This window comes from Ixodes scapularis, unplaced genomic scaffold, assembly GCF_016920785.2.
Source record: "Ixodes scapularis isolate PalLabHiFi unplaced genomic scaffold, ASM1692078v2 PGA_scaffold44__24_contigs__length_19508400, whole genome shotgun sequence".
In the NCBI taxonomy this organism is placed as follows: domain Eukaryota; kingdom Metazoa; phylum Arthropoda; class Arachnida; order Ixodida; family Ixodidae; genus Ixodes; species Ixodes scapularis.
Window position 1 is genome coordinate 4,549,261 of NW_024609873.1, and position 25,115 is coordinate 4,574,375.

The following is a 25,115-nucleotide window of genomic DNA, read 5'->3' on the forward strand; positions in this document are numbered from 1 at the left end:
ACACAATGTCTCAAGCCCGGCATGCCCCTTGAAGGACATTGTCGGGAAGTAAGCAGCCGTAATCTGTGTGCGCTGCTGTGGGCAGCCGTATCTGCCGGCCACTCAAAAGATACGTGTCTTGAGTGGCAGCGTGCAACGGTTATCTCGCAGCTCTTATCCTTTCGCCTAATGAGCCTAGAAGATGCCGGTCCCGAGACGACTCGGCGGCGTGGCCTTTGTCTCGATGCGTCAACAAGGGCCAGGAATAACCGAAGGTGTGCGCGACGTCTCGACGTCGATAACCAGGGCCCGGAAGTTGGCGCTAGCAGGGACCACGGCCCGAACGGGCTCCTGACACACTTCCACGGAATCACTTCGATTGGAGCTTGGGTTCAGTAGCGCACACTTGGACCAATTCGAACAATGGTGTTTTTACGTGATGCAATAAAACTTCTTTTCGAGGACAGTTCTGCGCTTGCGCAGGTTGTTCTCACGCAGCGGCGAAAGCTCCAACTTCGGTTGGCGTGTGGAAGGGGAGCTGCCCTACCTCTCCGGCCTCCCCCGTGCTCCGAGTCGCAGAGGAGGTAGGAGACCCTACCGTGACACCTCTTCCGGACGCCAACCGCACTTCGGGCTTCCGCCGATTGGTCCCGTCTTCGGAGAAAAAAAAAGTCCATTTGCGAACCTTGAACGCGAACTGAAATGTCTTGGATGTCTGGACCGTGATGTCGTTCAGACCGATAGAGCACTTGTGCGACGCAGAATGAATTGAAAAACAATAATTCAAGTAACGGTTGCTATGTGTAGGCTTCCTGTACACGTGAAAAGGACGACTGGACTATCTCACTGCGCAGACGTCCAGAGACGGGGGACAGCCGTTCGACCGGAACTCCATGGTAAATTAGTTGACCGGCTTAATAGGGTTCAGGGCACGTTTGCTCGAAGCGCTAACCGCGGCTAAAGTTAGCCTCAGTACCTAGGAGAGGGATTTTGAAATCACGTGACTGGCTCGGTAGGGATGCGGGGAAACATGGCGGTGCCTCGGTGAGTGAGCGCCGCTCGCTTTGGAACTATAATATGTCGTTGTAGCTACAATAACGGGCGCGTCAGTCGGCAACGAATGGTGCAGGAGGCTTTCGCTTTGCCTTACCTCACTCAAGTCGCAAAGCATGAGCAATGACCTCGCCGCATTTTTTAGATAGTCTTTCGATTCTGGCCGCTCCTAAGCCTAAATGAACGCGATAATTGTCGGCATGGCAACGTCTTTGGAAAGCGGATTGCCTTGACTCAATAGACCGGCTATTGATAGCAGGATGGATGGATGAATGGATGAATCCGGCTGAGCCCTTTGGATCGGGCGGGAGTTTACGCCACCTAGCCATTTTGTTTTACCATTTAAGATTAGAATATTTAAATGTGATAACTATATTCACTCCGCACTGCAAAGAAAGTGAGGCTATGAAACCCCCTTGCCATCAGCTAATAAGAAAATACCTAGTTTTCTCTCGCTTTCTGCCGCCATTCGCTTAATCTTTGCTTGGTAATCTCTACTGTCTTGAAATCCACTCTTCCTTCGCTGTCTCTAAAACCAAATGACTTTATTAAATCTATGTTGTCTTCGGTAGACATAGGGTGAAGCCCTTTACAGTAGAGTATCAAGTGCACAGCCGTCTCGTCCTCCTCCCCACAAGCAGTGCACACTGTATCCATTTCCTGGTACTTCCCTCTGTATGTTCTGGTTCGCAGAACACCCGTCCTCGCCTCAAACAACAATGAGCAACAACAATTATCATAAATGCTTTCTTTGGCAATAACTGTTTTGTTTAATCTATAGCTTTCCAAAGCCGACTTTGTCTGCATTCCCTCTAGCCACCGATCTCTTTCTGTGGCCTTAACTTTCTTCTTAACTGAGACCTGCTCTTCCGTAACTCCACTATAGCCTAGAAGCTTTCCTCTTAATTTCCTAGTGCGCTGTCTCCACTTTCTGTCTATGCTCCTCATGTATAAATAGCTGAACACCTTTCGTGCCCATTGCTCCCCATCCATTTGTCTCAACCGATCCTCAAAATCTATCTTGCTCACGACTTCCCTGCTCTCAAATGACGCCCATCCAATGTCTCCTTTTACTCCCTGGTTTGGCGTTTTGCAATGTGCCCCCAAAGCCAGCCTACCTACTCCGCGCTGTTTTATTTCTAGTCCTGCATGCACTTCGGATTTTATGCATAGCACTGCGTTTCCAAAAGTCAAGCCACGCACCATGACCCCTTTCCAAATCTCTCTCACCACCTCATACCTGTTGTAATTCCAAAGTGCTCTATTTTTTATTACAGGTGCATTTCTGTTGCCCTTACCTATTACATACTTTTCATGCTCACTGAGATATTCTGCACCATCACATATCCATACTCCTAGATACTTGTATTTACTAGCTCTCTCAACTGTAATATTCTGTATCTTCAGCCTCTCAACTTTATAATTGTTAAAAATCATGAGTGCTGATTTTTCACTAATGAATTCTAAACCTAATTCCTCTCCTTTCCTGACAGATGCTCATTGATTCCTGCAACTCTGTCCTGTTTTCAGCCATTGGTACGATATCATTCGCATACACCAATCCCGGTAAGGACTGCTGAATTTTTTGGCCTAGCTTACTGTACGAAAGGCCGAATCCAAGCCCGCTCTTCTCTAGTCTATCCTCCAATCCTCTGAGATACAACATAAACAGCAAAGGCGGTAACGGGCACCCCTGCCCAAGGCCTCGTCTTATCTCTATTTTACCCGTCGCCTTTCCTTCCCATGTTATAATCACCTTATTATCTTTATAAATGTTCCTTAATATTGTTGTTAGTCCTTCATCTAGGTTTAAGCTATCTACTATGTCCCACAGGTTCCTTTCGTCCATATTGTCATAGGCACCCTTGATATCCAGAAATGCCAGCCGGAGCTGTCTGTTTTCTTTTTACGCTATTTTTATACACTGTGTTAGAGAAAATATATTGTCCTCCAACCTTCTTTGTTTCCGAAACCCGTTCTGTAACTCGCCCTGTATGCCCTCGCAATCTACCCATTCCTCCAGTCTGTTCTTTATAATCTGCATTACCAACCTGCAAATAACCGGTGTCACGGTTACGGGACGACATTTCCTAATATCAGACTTATCTCCCTTTCCCTTATATATCATACTCATCCTACTAAGCCTCCATTCATCTGGAATATTTCCCTTTGTTATCATGGTACCCACTACCTCCCTTAGTTTTGCCTTAGATTTAGGACCCAAATCCTTCACCAGCTTGATTGGGATACCATCTATGCCTGTCGACGTGCCACTAGGGACTCTTCGTTCCGCCTTTTCCCATTCTCTTTGTCCGAAATCCGCAATGTCACAAACTGGACTGCTACTTCCTTCGGTTCTCCTATCTTCCACATGTACCCGTTCCCGAAATTTCTTCTCCATCACTGCTCCTATATATTGTATCGCATCATCTCCCTCTAATTGATCTCCCTGATGCGAGAGTATGAACCTCTGCATGTCTAGCTTGCGTCGTTTCACCGAGTGAGTTCAAGTGCTCCCAAAACTTCTTGGCAGCGTTTCTATCTTTCTACTTACATTACTCATCCATTTCTCACCCTTTCTCTGAATTTTCGCATTGATCAAACTGGATGCGTCTCGGCGACATGTTATAAAATTGTCCCATTTTCTTTTTACTTCCGTTTCGGACTCCCCACTACGCTTGGAATACCTGTGTTCTCTAGAGGCTTCCTGACGTTTTTGTATCGCTTGCTTCACTTCTTTGTCCCACCAGCTTTTTGGTCTATGTCCTTGCTTCCCCTTTCGTTTACTCTGAACTCTGTCTAGTTCCAGAGCAAAAAGCCTAATTAGGCTCTCATAGGTCCAATCTGTATACCGTGGCCCTGAAACTGCTGCCTCTATTCTTTCAACAACTATTTCCAACTCTTTGTCGCTGCAGAAAGTTTGCTTTGAATTATGTTGTCTAGTTTTAGCATTTACTTCTCTGGCAAAATTCAGCTTAATACGTTTGTGATCACTACGAAGACTTTTGGAACCTTCTTCATCTATTTTCAATACTTCTAACTTACCATATATTTTGTGTGACATGAGTACGTAATCTATAGTTGAATGTAGATTGCCAGTTTCCCAAGTTATGTGCCCGTCACACTTCTGACTGGTATTACATAAAACTAAGTCATGTTTTTCCACCAGTTCTAGTAATATGCTTCCACATGAGTCCGCTAGGGGCGCTCCGGTTTAGAAACAAACCTTGGGTTCAACCTTTCTTACAGTACGCTAGGCCAAAAAATTCAGCAATCCTTACCGGGATTGATGTATGCGGATGATATTGTACTAATGGCTAACAACAGGACAGAGTTGCAGGAATTAATGAGCATCTGTGGTAGGGAAGGAGAGGAATTAGGTTTAGAATTCAGTAGCGAAAAATCGGCAGTCATGATTTTTAACGAGGATGAAGTTGAGAGGCTGAAGATACAGAATATTACAGTTGAGAGAGCTAGTAAATACAAGTATCTAGGAGTATGGATATGTGATGGTGCAGAATATCTCAGACACCATGAAAAGTATATAATAGGTAAGGGCAACAGAAATGCAGCTGTAATGAAAAATAGAGCACTTTGGAATTACAGCAGGTATGAGGTGGTGAGAGAGATTTGGAAAGGGGTCATGGTGCCTGGCTTGACTTTTGGAAACGCAGTGCTATGCATGAAATCCGAAGTGCATGCGAGACTAGAAATAAAACAGCGCGGAGTAGGTAGACTGGCTTTGGGGGCACATTGCAAAACGCCAAACCAGGGAGTACAAGGAGACATGGGATGGGCATCATTTGAGAGCAGGGAAGCGGTGAGCAAGGTAGAATTTGAGGATAGGTTGAGGCAAATGGACGGGGAGCAATGGGCACGAAAGGTTTTCAGCTATTTATACATGAGGAGTGTAGACACAAAGTGGAGACAGCGCACTAGGAAATTAAGAGGAAAGTTTTTGGGCTATAGCGAAGATACGGAAGAGCAAGTCTCAGTTAAGAAGAAAGTTAAGGCCACAGAAAGAGATTGGTGGCTAGAGGGAATGCAGACAAAGACGGCTCTGGAAAGCTATAGATTAAACAAAAGAGTTATTGCCAAAGAAAGCATTTATGACAATTCTAGGGGAAGCTCATTGCTGTTTGAGGCAACAAGGGGTGTTCTGCGAACCAGAACATACAGAGTGAAGTACCAGGAAATTGATACAGTGTGCACTGCTTGTGGAGAGGAGGACGAGACGGCTGAGCACTTGATACTCTACTGTAAAAGGCTTCACCCTATGCCTACCGAAGACAACATAGATTTAATAAAGTCATTGGGTTTTAGAGACAGCGAAGGGAGAGTGGATTTCAAGACTGTAGAGATTACCAAGCAAAGATTAAGTGAATGGTGGCAGAAATCGAGAGAAAACTAGGTATTTTCTTATCCACTGATGGCAAGGGGGTTTCATAGCCTCACTTTCTTTGCACTGCGGAGTGAATATAGATTTCACATTTAAATATTCTAAGCTTAAATGGTAAAACAAAATGGCTAGGTGGCGTAAGCTACCGCCCGATCCAAAGGGCTCAGCCGTATTCATCCATCATCCATCCATCCATCCAAACCGGAGCGCCCCTAGCGGACGCCACCGGCGCCGCGCGTGCGCGGTGGGCAAGAAGCTCGCCGTCGCCCATAAACAAACCATTTAATTGCGTTGTTGTCGGTGTCGGTGTGAGTCCCCGTGCTCTTTTTTGCGTTAGAGTTGTTGATTCTACGTCCTCCTAACATTGTCGGACTACTTGAGCGGCTTCAGCAAAATTAACGAGGCTCGTTACACCACAAAACTTTGCGTGAATAATGTGACGTGCGGCGATTCATTTCACGTGGACTCCGCAGAACGGGCGCTAAAGCCTGACTCCCACGATGAGATTCATCTCGCTATTTTCAGTCGCGACGTCGCTGGGGCTGAAAAAGCGTGGACCGTAGCTGAGATGGTGGACGTCGATACTGAAAACCGCAAGCAGAATCGGGCATTAAAAATCGGTGATGGCCACTGGTAACAATGATCAACATCTTGTATCTACTGTTTACACTTAGCCTACTTACCCCAACCAACCTTCAAAAGTGTTTTGAGGCCTGCACTTAGTTCTTATCGCAATTACCGGGTCAACGTTTGGTTTAAGGGCCGCTGTTGTTTGAACGCGCTGACGACAAAAAGCAGACAAGTTTGAAAGAGCAGACGACAGTTCGAACGCATGAGAAATGGAGTGCGGGCAAGAAGCACCGCGTCCCGCGTCCACAAACCTTTGGAATGTCTCGTTGTCGGCGTCTGTGTGAGTCTGCATACTCTTTTTTCGCGTTGGAATTGTCGAATCTACGTCCCCATAGCAATGTCTTACCACTTTAATCGCCTGAGCGGAACTATATCAAGGCTCGTTACACCGCTAAACTTTGCGTAAATAATTTGACGCGAGGCGATTCATTCGCGTGAACGGCGCAGAATGGACGTTAAAACCATGATGAGATTCTTCTAGATATTTTCGGTCGCAACGTCGCTCGTGCTGCAAAAGTGTAGAAGGTAGCGGCGATGATCGACGTCGATACTGAAAATCAATCGGAAGCGGGAACAGACCAAACGTAACACGTCGGTGATGGCCATTGGTACCAATGATCAACATCTTGTATCTACTGTTTACACCGAGCCAATTTAAGTCTTTTGAGGCCTGCAACTACTTCTTATTGCAACCACCGGGTCAAAGTTTGGTCTACGGGCCGCTTTTGTTTGAACGAGCAGACGACAAAAAAGCAGACAAGTTCGAAAGAGCAGACGAAAGTTCGAACGATCAGGCGGCCGTGTGAATTTGAAGACGCACTGAACCCGCGGGTGGTCCGGACTAATTGGCGGTTTTCTCTCGTTCATATTGGAACACAACAACTACACCTGGCGAGCACAAAGTGTTGCCCGCACAAGCAATCGTAGTTCGACAGCGTCTGTTTGCCCTTGTCACGGCTACTCTCCATGTTCTCGGACGAACGAAGGGGGCAGGAACACATGAAAACGGATATTCAAATCTTCCCAGACACTCTTGGTACAGCCCCGTCGCAGCATTTTGACGAGAAGGCAGGTTTTTTGTCTGGTTTCTGCCAAAAGAACGCAGGAATGCATGTCTTGCACCGCGACTTCTGCCTACCAGCCCAGACCGGAAGTGCACCCGACGCGCCACCACCGCGACGTGACGTAGGAGAGTTGAGTTCGTGTATTTTCTTCCTCCCTCCTCCTCACCTCCTCATCCTGTCTGCTACTCCTCCCTCCGAGCGGCGTCGCCGTCGTCGCCTCACGAGGGTCACGTGACCCCTATGAGGTCACGTGACGATGACGTCATCAGTGACGATGACGATGCTGATGCCGTCATCGGTGACGATGACGATGCGGATGCTGATGACGTCATCACTGACGATGCCGATGACGTCATCAGTGACGTCACTGATGGATGACGTTGATGTCACTAATGACGTCACTGATACGTCATCAGTGACGTCACGCGTCCCATAATGCACCGCGTTGTGACGCCGACGCGCTCAAGCCGGAAACGGGCGCCTAAGAGCTGCGCTCTAAAAAATTATCTCGTTGCCATGACACCCCGGTACACCGTGGTCTTTCTGCACGTGCAACATCCTCGCTGGAGCTCTGCGCGCGTGGAGCATGAGGCGGCACGAGCCGTCTTGTAACACTGCTGCCTGCGTCATGCGTCTTACACCGTGCCCACGGGTCGACGAGTCATTTGCCGGCGCCGCTTGAAACCATAGTGAGAGAAAGAAAGAGAGAGACTGAAAAGCGAACTTTATCGGCACGTCGCGAGGAGCGCGCTGTCCTCACCTGAAGAGTATTATCTTACACCGTGGCGCCGGTGGATGTGGATTCGGTAGAAGGCAGAGACATTACGTTTGTTACTGTAATCCGAGTCACCACTTGAAGGAGTTACGATCCTTCAACTAGTTTATTTCACAATATTTGCATGGTTAAAACTCTTGGGCGTTTGTAACTGCGCCGGCGTGTGCTGGAATCCGTCGAACCAGTAGCTGGATCTGCGAGCCACCTTTCATGCGCCAGCTTGTCGTTTGCTTTGGCGCCGTGTTGCCAGTCGCTACAGCTGTGCCCCTCATTATAGAAATACAAAATAAAATAATTAAAATGGGACATCCAACCGAACCTCAGTTATGTACCCAACGATTATTATTGTTTTTCCCCCAACAAGACAAATTTCCGCAAAATGTTCACGGTAAAAAAAGAAAAAAAAAATACATATTTTTCGTTAGTACTAGGGCACCCGTTCTGCGGCAGAGCGTAGAGCAGTAGACCGGAAGGTCCAACTATAAGCGCCCTGGCGGGGCGAAGACGCGGTGGACGCGTGCCAGCTGCCCTATTAACGCCGGGACCAAAGAGCTGCGGGTCTCTACTGCTTCTGTTCAGATAAGATAACCTTTAGTGAAGGTTTAACGAACTTGCGCCAAAAACGGCCCGCCTTATCTCCGGCGTTTGCCCAAGGCTTGCAGATGAGACGCTTTCCTCCTCTTCCGTCTGGGCGAAGGCTGAGGGCCGGGCACGGCACTCGTCCTCCAGCCTCGCTTTGTGCGGCGGAACACGCCGCGGTTCGCGTCAAGTCGAAAACATATTCAGCAGTCCCGCCCAACGCGCTAGAAAAAAAAAAAAAAAAAGAAACGGACCACAGTTTAGTTTTGTGTAGCCTATTTTTTTACATAAAGCCGCGGACGCACCAGCAGACAGTGTCTAAGGCGTCTTCCTTAGCAGCTGTTCATGAACACCACCGTTTCTTCCGTTTCTTTTTTCCCTCTCATTCAGTTTAGTTTACTTCATCGTTACCATAGCAGGCCGAGTTATCGCCATCTTCGATTGCATCCTTCTCCCCACAATCGGCCTTTGTGGAGAGTCGTCAACGCCCGTTTCTGTGGCCCGGTAACTTGGTTAAGACCAGAGAGAATGTCACCAATGGCGGCTGTTATCTGGCGCGTCTGCGGAGCGTCTATAACGGCGAGCGAGCGTTCCAAAAATACGTTATTCGGCTCATCGGCGCGCCAAGAGGAGCCCGCAATTCAATCGAAGGTCAACATAGAAAACGCGCCGGAAATGCGCGATGACGAGACGGCCGTGCACGCACCGTCAGTGGCCGGGGCCGAAGGGGAAACAAAAGCGCGTGGGCGCATTTAGGGGGTAAACAAACGCACGAGGTGCGCGAGAGACGGACGAACTTGCACGCCGTACAGCCCACCCCAATCGTAGCTTTCTGCGCACTGCCATCTTCGTCTCCTGCGCTGTTGGAAAGCAAGACTCTGAGCACGCGCAGTAACTCCCTTCTGCGTCATATCGCGCGCCGCCCACGCGTGCGTTGACAAACGCAATGACTTAGCATTTTTCGCTAGGGGCGATAACCGCTGGTAAGGTGACTGGACCACCAACGCGCGTCTTCGACTTGACACCGCCGCTGCGATGGCGTCTGCGCGGCACATGCGAAAATTCTCGGGCGAGCCCGCGGTTTCTGCGCATGCGCAGTGCCCACACCTGGTGCGTGCAAAAGCAGTGGCTCGTTTGCAGGCGGCGCGCCGCGGCAAATGAAAGACTCGCAGAGGTCACGATGTTTTTATCCACCACGATGAAGGTGTTGATCAAACGGACGAAGAAACCGCCATTCCGCGTCCCTTTTCATTTTCGGAACGAAGTCGCGCCGTTCGTACGCCGTACGAAAGACGTGCGCTTCGCTGCAAACACAATAACAAAATGGACCTGTTTTTTTTTTGTTTTTGTTTTTTTTTTTTGGGGGGGGGGGAAGGATTTTGCACATGCGCAGGCCTTCCTTTCGCAGCGCCGAAAGCTATAACCTAAACTACAGCTATACGGCTGGTGTCCGGAAGAAGAATGGTTGCACTAGCTCTCTCGCCTCTTCCGTGACTCGGACCAGGCGCGAAAGAAAGGCAGGAAAGCTATCGCAGCTCCCATTCCATCCACCAGCCGTATAGCTGTAGTTTCAGCCGCTTGGTGTCGTCTTTATGTGAACAAGGTCCGTTTTCTGCGGGCACGCCTCAAACGTGTTTGGAGCACGTTTCCTTCGCGCATATGTATGGTTGGAACATGTATGCAGAGAGTGTTTGTATGACCATGTGTGAGTGTCCATCCAAGGAAGAAACACGCCTTACACAATGTCCGCACATTGTCTTTTGTACGATGTTATTAGCAGTGTAAGCGGGGCTTAAAAGTGCAAAGATTTTCGGACACCGACCCAATCATTGTGGAAGTTCGTCTTTGTCGCTTCGTAAAATGAAGGACAGAAGAAAAAAACATTTCTTGCTCGCATGCTCTAGCTATTTGTGTTTTCTTCTGATCGTTGCCGAAATCGGCAAGCTGCAGATCGTCGTTAAAATGTGGTGCCATTTTGCAGCATATCATATGGCGAAAAAGACGTCTCTTCGCCTCAAACTCCTTGCGAACTGGAGTGGACTTTTTTGGGAGATTTTTTTGTTAACGTTCGCGAAGGCTTCTATCACAATAAAGAGCGATTCAGATTTTTTGATCTACCTCTCTATACTTCCCGCAAACGGGGCGGGGCTCCGGTGACAAACCGTCGATTCTTATTTTAGAGTTACTGCAATTAAAATGTTCTCTTACGATATGTATACAAATATAACGTGCAAACAATATGCGGATCTATTAACTGCACTGATCGCATGAGACCAAGGTTACGAAGCGACCGAAAGACAAAATCTTTGGCGGCGCCGGCATCAGAAATTGGGGTCTCCCAACTGTCGATCGGACGCCCGGCGGAAGGGCTTCCCCCGTCCATCCAACGACTATTGTAGATGGCAGCACTGCAACTCAAAGCTGTGTTTCTGACGAAATACGCAGAGCTCCCCCTCCCCCTCCCCCCCCCCCCCCCCCAACAAAAAAAAATATATATATGCCAGAATTTCAGAACTAACAGTTACCTCATTCAAAAGATAGAAGTGGTTTTACGAAAATTTAATGAAAAATGGTAACTGGCGCCATTGAGCTCATGTATTCAAGAGCTCCTCCTTCGGCCACCATTTTCACGAAAAGAATCCCTGGAGAGGGGGACAAGAGGGACAAAAGACAAGTGCTAATCTCCAAACACAGCTAGGTGCCCGACCGAAAAATACCACCTGGTCCGGGTATCGAACCCGGGACCACTCCATTACAGGTAAAGCGCTCTACCAACTGAGCTAACCAGAGGTTAGACGTCGGTAGAGCAAACAGGTTTTATCAGCAGAGCGGTTCACTGGAGCGGAGAGGTCCCGGGTTCGCTACCCGGACCAGGCGGATTTTTTCGGTCGCGAACCTAGCTGTGTTTGGAGATTTGTGTTTGTCCTTTGTCCCTCTCGTTCCCTCTCTCCAGGGATTATTTTCGTCATTCTTGTCCAGCCCGTTTGAACCTTTGCATTTATTTGCATTATAACCATTTTCATCTTGAAAATTGCAGAACACCACTTGCAATGTTTGAATAACATAGCGGGTAGCTCCGGAACTTTGGCATCTCGTTCAAACCTCTAGCGCTACATTTGGGCGAAGAATTTAGCGTTCGGAAACGGGTAGTTTTATTTGGAGGTAAAAACAAACGCACACACACACACGCACACATGCACTTTTTTTTTTTTTTATTCTTGGGGGTAGGGGGGGGGGGGGGGCATTTTTTATACCAGCGTAATAAGGCCTTTAATAACTGAACTGTATGTGCCGTTCAGAAGCTGGTCACATTCGTTATACTTCGTCTCAGCATGTAATATTGTTAGCCGCGCGTGCCAAAAGCCGGCACTTTGGATGAAGACTCGGCGACTGCACGAGCACTCGTCGTGCAGCGAGTGCTCTGGTCAAGGCAAATGAAGCTAGCCGCTCGCGCTTGCACAGTTTTCGCTGCTAGTCCGTGCTAAGGTGAGATTAAGTATAGAAACGTTATCCCCCCTCCCCCCCCCCCCCCCCCCCCCCCCTATCCTTGATGCATAATTCAAATGCGTGCCGTCTGCTTCGCTGGTTACAAACCGAGTCATGGGTGCGAATGTGCTGGGTCCGCTCAAGAATGTTGTATAATTAGAAACTTAGAGGGATGCTGTCAAATTTCACACCGTTTTGTGAGTCACGTGCGCAGGGACGTGCTCAAGGGAGGGGAAAGCTTCCAGTTATGTTCCGTCCTCAGCGCCCCCGGCAAGTATTGTGCTCTAACGCTAAATAAGTTTGCCCGCTCTTGCGAATTCCCTTCGTTCTCCGGAGGTTTTCGCCTCAGGTCAGAACACTTTTCAAGCTTCGGTTTGATCACGTTGGAACTACACAACCAAGCGGCATCACTGATTTTTGCGGTCAAGCAAGAAACCAAAAGTGTAAACACAAGAAATTAGGGCGCAAAACGAGTTGGTCATGGTTAGGGGAGGGATGGACAAACACAAAGTCTCAAACATAGCTGCATTTTATTTCGCAAACGATTCTGCTTATATAAGCTTCAAGCCCCACAAAAAAAAAAAAAAAAGATAAGTGAAAGAGAGAAAGAGGGAGGGGGGGGGGGGGGGTTATCAGTAAAGTGTAAACATGAGTATTAGTCCGTCGTTCTTTGAAATTCTTTCTTTGGGTGTTTGTTTACGAAAAAGGAGAGGGGCAGGAAAGCTGCGAGTCTGTAGGTCGTGTCCAAGCGAGTCGTATTTATCATTTCATCATGGAAGGAGCGAGCGGAAAAGGAATGGTTTTGTTCACTCCGGGTAGATGGCACCACAGCAGTAATGCACTCATCGTCTGCTTTCGACAACCTTCGACCGAGCGCCGTCGTCTGCTTGCTGCTCCTATCAGGAGATGGCGCCACAAGCATAGCCCTCGGTTAGAGAGCCTCAATTTAAAACGGCGGTACCGCGATTTTTGGACTTTGGTCAATTATCTGCGGGAATTATATGTGCCACCTATGGAACGAAGAACAGGAAACCGTGTTTTCTTGCGCGCTCTAGTTTTTTTTTTTTATTATTATTGTTTTTTTAGGTGAAACAAGTCGAAGGTCAAAGTTTCTCTCAACCAGTGTTGTGCCAAATACTCAACAAATGTACTTACGATTAGATACGAAATACTCACTTAACAATGTATTAAGTGTAATATTCAAGTTACTTTTAGTAGAAACCATCTTGAGTAGAGTACATATACTTTGAAAAAGTAATTGAATTGCATTCGAATATACTTGGCAAGATTTGTAAGCTGGTAATATAAGAATAAATGGTAAGAGCGGGGTGCTCTATTAGTGACGACTTCTCTGAAAATCACATTTTGCTGTGATCCCATGACCTTTAAGAAGCGCCTTAGTTGCTGCAATTGAAGTTTTCTTTGAAATATTTCGGGATATGCAGCATAATGCGTGCCAAAACACATTAGGAACAAACGGGACTTGCGCATTGGAGACATGGCACTTGCCGTGCTGTAGTTTGACGGTAGGTTCAGCGCAGAAAACATTTCGTAATATGCCCCACCGCGATTCGGGGGACTACCCATGCAGTCCGGCATTGAATCTCCGTAGCAGCCGAACTAAAAGTTGATAAGGTAGCCAGACTTTGTTGACGAGTAGAGTACGCGAGTGAAGGATACAGGTGCACGCTCAGGAGAAACACCGACTCGAGGGAAGCAGCCTCTGTTGCTGATTCAACAGAGGCTGCTTTCGACAACCTTCGACCGAGTGCCGTCGTCTGCTTGCTGCTCCTCTCAGGAGATGGCGCCATAAGCACAGCCCTCGGTTAGGGAGCCTCAATTTGAAACGGCGGTGAAGCCTTGCTGTTTGCTGGTTGCTGCCTCGAAAGAGAGAAAGGTGTTTGCTGTTTTAAAAACAAAACAGTCTTTAATTTCTTTATCACCACAATTTAATAAAAAAAGAATACTAAACAAAGAAGCTTGTCTGAAATGGCCGTCCTGCTGCCAAGCTGGGGGGCTATGTTGCGCTTTTTGCACTCCCAGGAGACTAGGGAGAGGGAAGTGACGTCAACAACGCAGCAAATGCAGATTGGATGTTGATTTTGTTTTCTTCTGTCAACATCCAATCTGCATTTGCTCTAGTCGTTGACGTCACTTCCCTCTTCCAAGTCTCCTGGGAGTGCAAAAAGCGCAACATAGCCCCCCAGGTCATCGCTGGTCTCGAGTTGTTCGGTTCGTGCTTGTGTCCGTCTGTCGCATGAGCGCCGCGCGTGGCACGCAGTGGTGCGTCACTGCGTGACTTCCCGCGCCAGACATGAGGCCGCCTAGCGCTTGGACGCTGCACCTGTAAATTTATATTGTCCAAAAAAAAATACGAAGGTCAAATGGGAAACACAGGAGAGTAAAGAATTTGCATCTCGTAATTTTTACGTTGTTTATCGTGTCCCGGAGGAAAGGAAACACATCTCTTTCATTAAAAAATGTTGCAATTCCGCTGCATAACCGCAAAGCAAGAGCCGAGCTTTTCCACCCACTTGCAGCCGCGAGTGGCAGACGAAGGTACCACGCCGAGAAGCTTACGTGACCTCGCTCGGCTCTAAGTTGCAGCATAACGCCCGCTAATGTCAGCAGAGAGAGGAACAAGAAGCATCCTCCGAGAAAGCACACGGGAACCTACACGGCACTCCGAGTTACGTCACTAGGAGTGCGACCAGGTGTGACCCTGAAGACTTGGAGTGCGTTGAGCAATGCCAGAAATACCAATATTAATCTTAATATTTTTTTTTTTTTTTTTACACAACAACTAGGGCACGCAGGCGATATCTGTTTTCTTTTCTTTACTTGAAAAGTGTCAGAGGGCAACTTCCATAAATGTTTGACCGAAGTGGGGAAATCGTTGCACCCCTTTCCCCCCTTCTGCACAGGAGCGGTCCCAGACTTTGTTTTTAGGGGGAGCGAATGTGTTTCTTAAAAAAAAACAAAAAAAGACAATATCTCGTTACTTGTTAAATTAGTTTTTATTAGTTCTTTTGTTTACAGTTTAATAATGAACGACTTAAACCTTTCCTCGTCGTACAGCTTTGTGCTAATCACTTCCACCACAAACAATTGTACAACATGGCCTATATTTTTTTTTTATTCACAAGTGTTACTACCTTCTTTTTGCAAGGTGTCGCAAGACGGGGTTTAATACAAGAAACAAAAAGTGCAATAAAAGGTTCTTTAACGAGGCAAATTGATCAAATTATCAATAAATAAAGTAATCAAGTGCATTAAAAAATATATTCCCATTTCGGAAACTATACACGTTGAGAAAACACCATGTCAGCAAACGAATTAAATTAATGCAAGAGGAAACGTCTGACAAACGAAATGTCAACAGTTGAAAATACCACGCACAATCAAAGCAATCACTAATCAAATGACCCTATTTACACTTCACATCTATACTCTAGAGAAGCAAATCAGTTGTAAATGAGTAGCACAAAACCACATAATACATACGCAGACACCAAAATGCTTACAAGATATGCACTTAAACAGAACAAAATGAATAAAGTGAAAGTGTACCAGAGTACGTTCAGCTAAACACAATAACAAGATTCGAGAATTGATCACATGGAACGAGATTATCTAAACAATGAACAAAACGATAATTTCAATAATTGTGCAAACGCGGCATTTACAATGTCAAAAGGCCATCTGTTTCAATCTCTACCAGTTTTTAAAATGAAAGTGAAAATCTAAAGCGGTGGGTGTATCACCCAGGGTCGGGCAGTATTGCGGTGCAAATGTATCGCGATAGTAATTCAGAAATACATTTCGTATCTGTATTTCTGTATCGCGATACACCTTTTTCATCGGTATCTGTATTCCTGTATTGCAATACATGTGAATCTTTCTTTGTATCGCGATACAATTAGGATAAAATGCATTTCGTTACATTTCTTGAGAAATACTCGCCTGCCCCCTTCCCCCCCCCCCCCCCCCCCCACACACACACACACGCACACTTCTGATCAAGGAGATGCTGGGGAATAGTACTATGCTTCCGAGGGCAGCAGGGTCAAGGAGATGCTTGGGCATTGTACTAGCCTGACCAAGTTTCCTTCCGATTCTCGAAACTATATTTCTATGCATCCTCTTCTCTCTTTTGAGAAGTGCAGCATAGTCGGGGACTCGAACCAGGTGGCGTGCCAGAAGTGGAGTCAGAGCATCTTCTGCCGCGGGTCCCTAGGTAGGGATTTCATAAGTCATTGTTTTCTGGCATCCAGTGCCCGCTGTTAACCGACTCTCTTGCCTTAGCGTACACTGTACAACCAGCCGGCAAAGCTGAGTCACAGACCGTCGCAGCACGAGCCTGGGCATGGTTGACTTGAAATAGTAGGATGACTCACGCAGTGAAGTCCAACACATCCGAATCCGTCTGCGCCCGTAATATTGCACGGCTCAAGGGTACGTCATCAGTCGACGTGAACGTGACCAGCTGCTCTGGTGTTCCGAAACCCAGGAAGGAGGCCAGACGTGGCCTCGCTGTGCCGACGCAGACTTCGCACACCTGTGACTCGTCTCGAGCGCGCTGTTTCTCGGAGAGCTCGCACCTTTGCCGGCAATATCAGGTCGTAATTTACGAGGTCTCTGTTTCGATGATGCTATGCGAATCTTGAGGACTGCAATCCATGCGTCGGTGGCGGAGGGTCGGCAGGAAGGACCTTCACAACAGGGATGCCACCGTATCGTTTTTTCAACCGTAACGGAAGATAAGACATGTGTTCCAGGATGCTTCAGGCCGGTCACCTGTACTAAAATTCCAAATGACACTGACTGCACGATCTTCAATGAGGCCACCTACAACGAAAGTAGGGTACGTGTTGTCCTTTCATACAGTAGCGTGGGCAGAGTTTCATGTTCAAGGCCACTCTTGCAAGTAAAGAATACCTTGTTTATTCCACCGTGACGTTACGTAATCACTGTTGACAGGGGCGTCTTTATTGGACAGGGGCGTGGAGACGTTTTGATGGGATTTAGGGTAACATAGAATTTATTTAGACGTCGAAGTCTTTTCGCATCCCTTGTCAGATAGACAGGATGTCAGGAAAGAGACTGCGGTCAACCCTTGATGAAACTTTTTTTGAGCCCATTGAAGACTCCTCTTCGTCCGAAACCACTACCTTCAAGGGAAAATGCCAAGCCTACAGAAAAGTAATTTCGGTATAAAAAAAAACTTCCACTTGAAACTTCATCGCAGCTAGCTTCTCAAACAAATTTGAAAAAATGTATTGCAGTATCAGTATTTCTGAATTTGTATTTCTGTTCTCCCTAAAATGTATTCCTGTATTTGTATTTCCAAAGACTTTTTGTATTTATTTAAAATGTATTTTCGATATGTATCGCGATACATTTTTACAAATATCTTCTAGTATCAGTATTTTAGCTACTATTTTAATGTACCCCGGAATTCGTATTTCCAAATACATTTGGGGTATGTCTTCCCAACCCTGGTATCACCTACATTCTGAGAGTCAATATATGACAGCTTCTACTTCTCGCGGATTGTAGAGTGACAAAGCGTGACTTTTCAAAATTCTAAAACCATCATGCGCCCTTCAGAGAATGAAGTCGGTCCTACTCCTCCTTGCCCTAGCAAAGCGGTTTGTCACACTGGACATGTCAGCATGACTAACCCGATGGATATTCTGAAGAGCTAGTCCCGTTGACGCTTCTTGTTCATCTTCGACCGCAACCATGTCATCAAGCGACGGAGCGTTGAAAATGTGCGCTCCGCCGAGGTGACGCTGTCTGGCCGTGAAGCAGGACTCTGCAGTAACGTTCGCACGTTCAGATACACGTCTCCATCGCAAGCCTCAAGGGACTCAATGGCTGAGCGCGGAACCGGAATGCCACCAGTTTGTCGCAGCCGTTTGGCCTTCCACATGAGCAGCTGAGTCGTAAGAGTTATCACCATCACAGTTCGGCTATTTGACTCTAGGTCTAGGATGCGATGGTACCGACCCGCCAGTCTCTCTATTCGTACGTCGTTGCCTTCAATTAAGTGTGTTAGGGGAGTACGGGGTGCACATACGTTCAAGTCGTAAACCGAAAAGGTTTCGTCGGGAAAACACGAAGAGAGATCTTCTGTGATTGAATCCAAAATCGGAATAAAAACTCTCTGCTGGTAGAAGGTTTCAAGGTCCTCCACCTCTGTGTCCTGGCTGCAATCTATATGGGTGGTTTCATCTCAACTCAGGCACGGACTTATATGGTCGAATTTTTAATTTTGACGAAAAAAATATATGTTTTGGGAAAAACCCTTCTGTGACAGGGAGTGCAAACCGCAAGCTCGGGCGATTTTCAGTTCTCAAGTTATGGACATTTTAAGCAGCCGAGGCGCTAACTGACCTTGCTCTCGCCTGTCGAAGGTTTCATGTTCCACTTCTTTCAACTTTTTTTTTTTTGATAGTGCAATGTAACTTTTTTTTACCACTCCCAGAATCGCGATTATTTATGGTCAATAATTGTATTGTGATTATTTTTCTTCACTTTTGTTTTAAATATTGCCAAAGTGTGTCCTTTTGACAATATTTTCAGAGTTTGACCAGCTCTTCCGTGTGACCTGTTCGAGATATCGTAACATATTTAGTATTTCCAGAAAACTGAGAGTATACTCTTTCTATTGATAACAAATTTAATGTGTGTAAAAGAGAAAGGGCAGTGTATTCTCATAAATAAAGGACTATTTCAAAATTTTTGCAAATTGGAAGTCGATTTTCTAAAAAAATTTTTTTTTTATTTCGCTGCTTTTTTTTTAGCTAGCTATTGCAGTGCTTTATAATGTAATATAAATATAAAATGTAATATTTTGTTTGTATGGCACCTATAAAAGCTTGAAGTTTGATTTCGTTTGACTGCTTGGTCAGTAAATCAACTTACTCGCAAAGATACACTAAATCAATATTGGCGTCTTTTATTTTTTATTAGATACCTGAGAACACACTTATTCTCTGATAAATAGTTTTAACGCGATTATTTTTATGAAATATATTTTAGAAAATTTGCCAATATGACGTTTTCGGACGAAATTTGTAAACGTTTACCAGCTCTTCCGTGTGACCTATGTGGGGTGTCTTAATATGTTTAGTATTTTCAGAAAGCTTGGAGTATATTCCTTTTAATGATAAAGAATTTGATGTTGAGTATAAAAGAAAAAGGGCAGTATTTTCTCGTAAAGCAAGGATTATTTCCAACATTTTGAGAATTGAAGGTCGATTTTCTAAAAAGCCTACTTTTTATTTGGCTAATTGTTTTTCTCTAGCTACCTATCGCAGTACTTTATAAAGTAAAATAAACAGAAAATATTTAATATGTTGTTTGTATGGCGGCAATAAAAGCTCACAATTTGGTTTTCATTCAGTCGTCGCCCAGTAATGCAAGTGACTCACAAAAATAGACTAACTTATAATTAACTCTTCTAAAATATATAGTAGCTACCTGTAAATTCCTTTAATAAAAGAAGATGCAAACGGCGAGTTATGCTAATGAAGCTTCTAGGTAATAATATATCTTTAATGTTTGTTTTTTAATTGTCAAACCGCCTCTAGGCAACAATATTTGACGAAGTTTAGCAAGCTGTGCTGTGTGCCCAAATCAATATATTTGATTAGGTCACACAGCACAGGTTTACATCACCGTAAAGCTCCAATTAAGCTCTTTCTTTTGAGTATAATTTGAATATATTAACTAAAGATATAACGCGGAACATTGGCCAGAAAAACGAATATTTAGAAACACTTGAAAGTTTGAAGTCGATTTTCTAAAAAAGAACACATTTTATTTCTTTCAGTTTTTTATTCACAGTTAGGTAATATAGGAGACTGTCAGGAACTACCAACAGAAATTGTAATATACTTTTTGTATGGCCGCTATTACGCCTTGAATCCCGTGCAATGAGCGTTTTGAATGGGACTTCGCATAGACGATCAGCTGAGCAGAATTTCGACCTATGTAAGGTTTTCTAGTTAATATTAGTACGTACCTCAATATCTGAGCGTAAAAGCCAGCGAAGCAACAATATTTATACTAACAATACTTATTTACTTGGCACTGGGGTGATTTGCAAAGTGTGTGAGCTTCGCCCTATGTATTGACGGACAAGATAGGCAACATCTAGACTCCCGGACAAACTTAAGCCAAAAAGAAAAAGTCTAAATAACACGGCATGAATCACTGAAAATAGAAATGAAACCTAAACACATGACTAAAACATTTGAAGCCTTACACGCTACGAAATGGTCGTTATTTTACGAAACAGTCCGTATGTGCACAAAATAAAGCTTACATTCTAAGCGTCAGATACTAAATCGTACATATGTATATGCACTAAATATTTGTTTGACATAAGAAAATATTACAATTACATATCAAGTTCGGTATTTCAAACTCAAAGACGAAAGCAAAAGGCCTCAGAGGAATTCTCTAACGATCTGCATTCCCCTGAATTGGGAGGAAGTAAGCGCTGGTGCCCGCACGTGTGAATACGGACTTCTAGGTTGTTTTTTTTTTTTTTTTTTAAGTGCACTACTCCAAATTTAATTAATGTTTATGGTTAGATATTGAGATAACTGCGAACGATAAATAGAAAACCTTACATAGGCCAAAATTCTGCTCAGCAGCGCGCCTGAACTTACCTGAAGAAAAAGTAAAGAAAGAAAGAGGCTTAGCTTCTATGAAAACGCAGCGACGCCACCGGTCTTCAAACAACACGGCGCCGTTTCGCACGGGAGACAAGAGATGGCGCAAGCGGTCGCGACGCCAACTGCGGCCAATGAACGAGCAGACGACGCCGAGAGCCAGCCCTTTAGCAGACAAAGAACTGCAGTTCCTTGCTGTTACCGCGCCTGTTTTTTTTTTCTTTTTTTTTTTCTTGTTTTTTTTGCGACTGTCGCCGCTTGCGGAACGCGCGCCGCTTTTGAGTCGAAAAGATCGCGTCTGCTAAAAAGGCCTGCTCTCGGCGCCGTATGCTCGTTCGTTGGCGGCGTTTGTTGCGCCATCTCTTGTCTCCCGTGCGAAACGGCGCCGTGTTGTTTGAAGACCGGTGGCGTCGCTGCGTTTCCATAGGAGCTAAGCCTTTTTCCTTCTTTACTTTTTTCCTCAAGTAAGTTCGCTCTTTGCAAATTTTACAAAAAAAAATGCACCATCTGTGGGCAACGCTGCACAAAGTCGTAGCGCGGTAGGTTAAGAAACCGAATTTTCCGGTCGATTTAAAGAGCCTGCCGTCTCCTTGAATCACCCGGTATATTTATCGCAAAATATTCAAATTATACTCAAAAGAAAGAGCTTAATTGGAGCTTTACGGTGATGTAAAGATCATAAAATTTTGTTGATTGGGTCACATAGCAAATATCGCCGCAGAGAGGCGGTTTGACGATTAAAACAAAAAAAAACAGTAAGGATCTTATGGCCTAGACGCTTAATTAGCATAAAAAATGAAAGTCGTTTACAACTTTCTGTAACGCCGAATTAGAGCGCAACTCTTGAGGAGGAGGAGGAAAGGGTGCTGAGGGTCACGTGTTCTCGGGGGGGTCACGTGACCTCAGGGGTGTCACGCTTAATCCCCCAGAGAAATTTTTCCGCTAGATTTAGCGGAAAAATTTTTCCGCTAGCTTTAGCGGGGAAATTTTTTCGCTAGATTTAGCGGGATTTTTCCGCTAGATTTAGCGGGGAAATATTTGCGCTGGGGGAATTATTTGCGCTAGATTTAGCGGGGGCATTTTTCCGCTAGATTTAGCGGGGAAATTTTTCCGCTAGATTTAGCGGGGAAAATTTTCCGCTAGATTTAGCGGGGAAATTTACCCATAATGCACCGCGCGGTTACGGCGACGGCAACGGTGACGCCGCTCAAGCCGGAAACGGGCGCCTAAGAGCTGCGCTCTAAAATAATATGTCTAGAGTGTTCCCAAAAAGTTATATTGATGTAGCGTAAAAAGTAGGGAAAAGGGATGGAGTGAAATATGGCACACCCGATAAGCTGGAAAAACGTCAGTTTCCACCTTGACCGCTTCAACGGTCTATAACTTGAGAACAAAAAATCCGACGAACTAGCCGTTTGCGTCTTTCTTTATTATAGGATTTGCCTAAAAACATATATTTTTTTTTACAACATTCAAAATTTGACCCAAAATTCGTGCCTGAGTTGAGATGAAATCACCCATATGGTTACGGTCCAGGAAGATAAAGTTCCACAGCTATTTCGCTTGCGGTAGCTTTAACTTCGGTGAACATTTGGTTGAACTTGGTGTCACAGATCTCTTTTTTAGCCTCCAGTTGAGAGTCGTGCAAGAGCTCAACCGCAGTTTGCCGATGCAGGGTCTCTTTCTATGGGAAAGCCCGATCAATGGTTGTGTGAGGGCGAAAATGTCAATCATTGAGATCAACACAACCAGGAAATTGCTAGATCTAAGTGCAGTAATCAAAGTGCTTGCCTCACCTGCAGATCTGGTTCTTTCAGTTTGCAATGGTTTTCAGTGCTGCAAGAATATCCGCCAAGGATGATCTGAATTCTAACACGGCACTGTGCTGCTCTACCCATCGGGTTTCGCAAAGCCCCGCCACCTTTTAGGACCCGTCAGAGCACTGCATTTTGTTCTGACGGCGACGTGAACAAAACGCGGTTGCCGCAATTATTCCCATGAAATTTCGCAGGTTTTAAACAGAGGATGACTACGAAAGGGACAAATTCAAAGCATGGCTGAAACGGGGACACCGCACGGCGTTAACGGCTTCTTTTTTAATCTCTTAAATTGGGACTCAAGTTTCAGAAGTCATAACGCTGCAGTTATCTGTTCTGATGCCAACGCATTGCGCCGAAAGCAATCGCATGGAGTTGACTCCTTTTTTTACAATTTTCCCCAGGACTTTTTTTTTTATCAACGACAACTTATATGCCGAGCTGGAGCCTTCAACTAAAAAATTTAGGTTATTCCCCATTAAAAAGTTGAGATGATAGTAAAAACCGATCAATTACTCTGCCTCGAGAATCGAAACGAGTATCGCCCCACATGAGATGATGGGCATTAAAATCACCTAGAATTAAAAAGGGTTGAAGGAGTTGTCCCACAAGTCCCTGGAGTTCATAGAGATGCAAGGGAACGTTTGGAGGCAAATAAATAAAAACAATCGTTATACGATTCCTCGCCGACTTTTTCTCCAGGTGTCCGGATTAATGCCCCAGCACGCGGTCCTCCAAAACCTGCGGTGAGAGCCGCCGATAACATCCAAAGTCATACAGCTAAGCGCTTGGAAACATTACCAAAGTGCAGTAGTCAAATATGAATTCAACAGCCAACCAGCAAGCAAAGCCGACACTAGCTTGCACCACTCACAAACTACCCGTATCCTATGACTGAATTGACAAGAACATTCAAACAGAGGACAGAAAAATCAAAATCCTGCTTCTAAATCTAAAAAGCACAAATTTTTTTTTTTTTTTTTTAAGTAGCGTTTGACATTTGTCGAGCTCCTCGTGACTTGCTTTTCCAGTGATGTCTTCAATTTCTGCCACCAACAAAGACACGCTGACAGCCGTCAATATTTTTTTTACGATTCTTTTTGTGTGCTTTAAGCGTATTGTTAACAGCAACAAAAACAATCAAACAAATAATGGCTCTTTAGCCCTTTGGATCGGTCAGCTGGTGAACTCCTCCATGCCGACTCACTGACGCCAAGCCGTACTGCACATAGACGTAAAGTTTATTTATTTGTGTCGTTGTTATTGAGCTCTCGCTGCCGTTTGTTTAGTCAACACTGTACCACTGACGCCACCTTAGCAACGAATAAATTGACTTCGTGCCGCGACTCACTGAAATAAACACGGCTTAGAATTCATTGCGTCGAACCGTTTTCTTTTGAACTGGTAACCGGTGCACATGACATTATGGTTACGTTCCGGTTCGGGGTTCATATAAATTATCAAACGTTCGATTTTGGTTACGGTGTGTTCCGGTTTAGTCAAAATAACAGTTTTGATCTGGTTCTTGGTTCATGTTGGGGTTCGGTTCAATACCCTGAATAAAAAACATAGAGACGGAAGACAGACCCACACAGATATGTATGTTTGTATCCTTCAGTGTTTTTTTTTTTTTTTGCGTCAAGTTTATTTTTTAGTGGCAGTGTTGAACGCATTGGCGTTCCAAGCAACGGCGTTCCTGGAACGCGTTCCTTTTAGGAGGAATGAAGGAACGCCGCCGTTACATTTTGCATCGGTAGAACTTGTTACATTTTTTCTATAACGTAAAAAGGAAGGGCGTTCCTTTTTTTTTTTTCTTGTCCAGTGGGGAAATTTTAAAAATATATAAACAATATCTTTACGAAGAGCAGGATCTCTTTGACTTTTTGGTTAGTTATCTTAGCGTTTATTTTGTGTGGTTCTCGCTTGGTAACAGCTGGGTGCAGAAGAACTAGTGGACATCAATTTTTCTTTTTCAATGCCCGAGATTCCGGTACAAAAAGCAGAACTTTTGGACGAAGGAAAAGACACAGAAACAGGGACGTTTCAAACTCCGCTACTTTCTTTGCTTCCACGAATCATTATACACCCAGAAATCTAAGGCCGACTACATCCATCACCAAACTTCCACGAAGAGACCTACAGTTACAACAAAAGAACACATTACCGGACATAGAACGCACCCTTGTATCCCGAACATTGGTCACTTAAAATGTACACAAAAATTAACCTTTATTCCTTCACCCCTTGTCCCCCACCTTCAAACAGAACACGGGTGGCCAGGCTGACCCGGCCTAAGAGCCGCAAACAAAACCACAAAACTTTCAAGAGCCGCAAGGAAGAGGAAAGGAAGAAAAAGGCGGGAGGGGTCTTTTGTCTACAGCAATAAACGAAACTCGAATTACTTTCAATCTATCCGAGTCAAAAGCAGTCCAACTGTATGTAAGGTAGCAGTAGCACAAGACTATCAAACCGCTACCTTTCTCAATTTAAAACGCGTTCCATTTCTCTTTTTGGGGAAGTGCTCGTGTGACCTGGAGGGAGGCGGGTGTGTGTGCGTGCGTGTGTGTGTGTGTGTGGAGGGGGGGGGGGGGGAGGGGGGCGTGTTAGTGGAGGGAGCCGCGAGCCGCACTTTAACATGCGAAGAGC

The 25,115-nt window shown here is 45.3% G+C and overlaps 1 protein-coding gene across 1 annotated transcript in view; it reads left to right on the forward strand.

Moving 5' to 3' along the window:
• The window catches only part of LOC8053807 (growth/differentiation factor 8), a 213,972-nt gene that overhangs the window by 181,509 nt on the left and 7,348 nt on the right, over positions 1-25,115 (forward strand). The gene's annotated exons all lie outside the window — the stretch shown is intronic.